This window comes from Eublepharis macularius, chromosome 10, assembly GCF_028583425.1.
Source record: "Eublepharis macularius isolate TG4126 chromosome 10, MPM_Emac_v1.0, whole genome shotgun sequence".
NCBI lineage: Eukaryota > Metazoa > Chordata > Lepidosauria > Squamata > Eublepharidae > Eublepharis > Eublepharis macularius.
In genome coordinates, this window is record NC_072799.1 from 38,771,728 (window position 1) to 38,775,909 (window position 4,182).

The 4,182-nt window shown below is 58.4% G+C and overlaps 1 long non-coding RNA gene across 1 annotated transcript; it reads left to right on the forward strand.

Moving 5' to 3' along the window:
• Positions 1-2,457: 2,457 nt before the first annotated feature.
• On the forward strand, positions 2,458-3,161 carry LOC129336484 (uncharacterized). Its single transcript, XR_008597721.1, has 3 exons — positions 2,458-2,535; positions 2,839-2,988; positions 3,067-3,161. It is a non-coding gene; the product is annotated as an uncharacterized LOC129336484 (long non-coding RNA).
• Positions 3,162-4,182: the final 1,021 nt, after the last annotated feature.

The window sequence follows — 4,182 nt, forward strand, 5'->3', positions numbered from 1 at the left end:
GCAGTTTTGGGATAAAAGGATGTGGTCGAATTGTGCACGGTTGGCTGTGCTACTATATGTTCGCCGGTGCGAAAAGGTGCAAAATGAGAGCCAGTACTTCTGCAAAACCTAAAATGGCCGCTCTCAACTGTCCAATCGCAGGCCTCCTAGCAAAAACAAGTTTGAATTTCGGGCATGCTCAGTCGCGTTCCCGCGCATTTACGCAGCCCCGCAAAAGCCAGAGCAAAAATGGCGGCGATCAAGGGGCGCTTCTGGAAAGACCGGGAGGTTGAGGCGCTCCTTGACCTACTTCTGGAGAGTGGCAAGGCGGCTCGCATCATGTGCAGCAGCCACCTTCCCACAAAAAGCCTCTTCTCCAGGGTCGCCAGACAGCTTGACGCGAGGGGTTACCCTCGATCCGCAGACCAATGCCGCTCAAAATTCAAGCGGATCAAGGCGGACTTTTTCGGGGCCCTGGAACACTGGCAGGGGATCCCTCGGATGACTGCGCGGCCGCCCTACTTTGCGCAGATGCGGCGCCTTTGGGAGCAGGCAGGCCGGCCGAGTTGGGAGGACCGGAGACACGCCGGTAAGCAAGAAGTGGAGGCGTGCAAGGCCTGGGGAAAGGAGAGGCTTGTGTGGCTGTGCGTATCATCGCACTCGCGAGATATCACCAACCCCTCCCGACATCCACGAAGGCACGAGCCTATCTCACAACGGGTCTCCATAAGATGGTGCCACCACCCACCCCCTTTTGGCAGTGTTTCCCATGGGTGAAAACAGACAGGCTGGTGTGGCTGGGAGTGGCATGTTGGATGCACACTGCACCCAGACTTCAAGGTGTGTTGCTACACCTGTCATCCCACCCCACCCCTAGGCTGAAACTGGTCCCTGTTCGAGGGGCCATTTCATGGACTGCTGAACATGCTGGTTTCAGCCCACCATGTTACCACTGTTCCCAGGAAGTCACGCGAGACGGGGCTCTCTGGCCAGGGGTGGCATCTGGCAAGAGAACTGCCCCGACCTTCGAAGCCACATCCCCATGAAAAGAATATTGGGTTGAATCCAGCCACTTCCAGCCCCCTTCCCTCAGTCTCACCCATTTCCCTTACATCCAACATTGGCCATGCCGCATGGCTGCAGAATCCCCTGGAAACCCATTTTTGCGTCCAAACATGACCCGGTCTCCCTTTTTCTGCAAGCAGAGAAGCTGCTTGAATCCACTCTATAACGTGGAAGAGCACTCCCATGCAACAAAAGATGTGGTCAGGAATGTATCACCGCATTTATATCTCACCGTGTCCACACCCCACTACTAGTACGCCACGACAAGGACCAAAGTTTGTCAGGGTCCATTATAGGTCAGTGTGGCTTGAGATTGCTATTCTTGCATTGTCCATTCAGTGCATAGTGTGTGAATGTTGCACCAAAGCACTCATAAGTTACAGGCCCCAGAAGCCATCCATTAGCCTTACAAGGAAAAACATACACGCTGGCCTGCATAGGGTTGACAACTCCATCTCCAACCTGTGCCCCGACACTCCACCACGGCCAAAGCTGATCCCACCGTGTGAGACGTGATGGACCTCTCGTTCCGAGGGCAATTGTGCACAGTCTGTGGGCAATATATTGGTGGGCACACACGCACCCCTCTGATCTCCCACGCCCACAGAGATGGCTGCCAAGAGTAACCACCTCCCCGCCCATTGCACTTGCAGCAGTCCAGAGGGGGATAGAGCGCGCAAGGCCACAGGTGCGCGAGGAGGAGGAGGAGGAGGAGGTAGAGGAAGCGAGGCCTGCGCCAGAGGAACTTCCCCCACCTGCTGTCGAGGAGCAAGAGGAGGGTGTGCCCGAGGGATTGGAGGCACCACCAGAGCCACCGGCCGAGCAGCCCCAAGGTAGGTGCTGGCGTGGGCACAACAGCAGCCACCGGAGGCCGCTTCTGGAAACCCCCGGGGAGCGCAGGACACGCGCCACTCCATGCGATGGCATGAGTGGGCACACCTGCACAGCGAGCGGTGTCGGCTGGACTGCCAACATTGGAAAGATTAACTCCTGCGGTGTGTTGTGTCCTACTGTGTTGCAGATGCTGGGATGGGCAGAGACCTGGCCATTCGGGAGGCAGCTCTGGGGGAAGACCCTGGCGGCAGGCGTGGGCCACAACAGAGCCGGCTGCGCCGACCTGTGGTGGAGGCACCACCAGAGCCACCGGCCGAGCAGCCCCAAGGTAGATGCTGGCGTGGGCACAACAGCAGCCACCGGAGGCCGCTTCTGGAACCCCCCGGGGAGCGCAGGACACGCGCCACTCCATGCGATGGCATGAGTGGGCACACCTGCACAGCGAGCGGTGTCGGCTGGACAGCCAACATTGGAAAGATTAACTCCTGCGGTGTGTTGTGTCCTACTGTGTTGCAGATGCTGGGATGGGCAGAGACCTGGCCATTCGGGAGGCAGCTCTGGGGGAAGACCCTGGTGGCAGGCGTGGGCCACAACAGAGCCGGCTGCGCCGACCTGTGGTGGAGGCACCACCAGAGCCACCGGCCGAGCAGCCCCAAGGTAGGTGCAGGCCTGACGTGCATCCGCCACTCAATGAACAGGCAGTATGTGTCTCACCGATCAATATAACTTTATTGTTTGAACACCCAACATTTGAAGGACAACTTCAAGAGTCACAGGCCACAGGCGTGGGCCACCCGGGCACCACCAACCCTCATAACTTGAACCGCATAACTGTTAACCAAACATGACCTCAAACCAAACAGCATAACTCTAACCAGATCAAAATTGCATGAATTCTCAACCGACAGGTCATCCCATGCTTTGACTGCACACTTATGACCAGCCCCAATTTGTTCACAGTTTCTAGCGTTGGCGAGGCTCCACCAACAAGCGCGCCCCATGAAGGCCCCTCTACCAGCAGTATGTCAGGGCCACCAGCGAGCAACCCTCAGGGGACGGACAACGTCCTGAACGCCATTGAGGCACTGGAGGGCCGAATCATGAACACCCGTGAGTGAGTTGGGCTTCGGGTTCGGGCGGGAGTGTGGTGAGGCCGAGGTGTTCATCATCTGCTTGGTTTTTTTCCAGTGAACAATGTGCAGAGCAGACTTGACACCGTGGAGCGCCTGCTCCTCTACCAGGGAAGGAAGCACAGGGCGCTTGAGAGGCGTGTTCGGGCACTGGAGCAGCAGTTGTCCGCACAGCAGTCGACTGCAAGGGAGCAGTGAGATGAGGGGGGGTGGGGGTGTTTCCATTCGATGCCTGTTGCAGCACTTATTTGTTGAAAAATAAAGTTTTTGGGTTTGTTGAACGCCTCGTTGTCCCTGTTTTGGTGCATTGGTGGGAGCCGGGAGTGGGAATTCATGCTTTTGAGAAGGGCGCCTACAAGGTGAGGCGATCCCTGGACCTGCCAACACAGGAGCGTCTTGGCACACCTTGCCTCGGCTGAGGAGGAGGGGCAGGAGGCTGGCTGATTGTTCCCTCGTCCAATTCTCCCTGAGCTGGCGTCGCAGGCTGGGTGTTGGTCACTACCGGTACAAGGGGTGGCCTTTCTGGAGCGGGCGCCACCGGTTCCTGTCGCCGGAGCATGGCCTCTCCAAGTGTTTGCAGCGTGCTGACGGCTGCACGCATCACTTCCAGGTTCTGGTTCCAAGCGCTCTGGAACATTGCCTGCTCCTGACGAGTGGCCTCCATGAACTCAGCCCGCCACATCTGAGCCTCGGACTGCTCCCTTCTCCGCTCGGCAATCTCCTCGCGGTGCAGATCGGCTGCCTGGCTCATCATTTTCTCGGCCACCTCGGTGCTTCCCTGGGTCCTCCGCTTACGGTGCCTGATTGCTGAAAGACGTGTGCCAGGAGACAGCTGGGCAGCGGCAGCGGGAAGGCCTCCTGAAGGGGAGAGAACAGCAGCAAGGTCAAGGCACCAATCAAGTCGAGGCCTCCCCATTTCCCAGTCTGGGAGGGGGGCACAGACCTTGGTCGGCCAGCCGTAGGGACTGATGCCTCCAAGGCCCGGCCTCACAATGGGGGTCAATGGGGTACCTGGTGAGCCGCTGCTCGGGGAGGGTGGGCTGTTCTCCTTTCCAGAAGTGTCCTCCGCACCGCTGGCAGTGCCCGCCTCAGTCTCATCTGCGCAGAAGGCAACATTATCAGCGGACTGGGGAAATACTACAATGGCTGCCCCACAGAGTGCCTATGTCCCTGA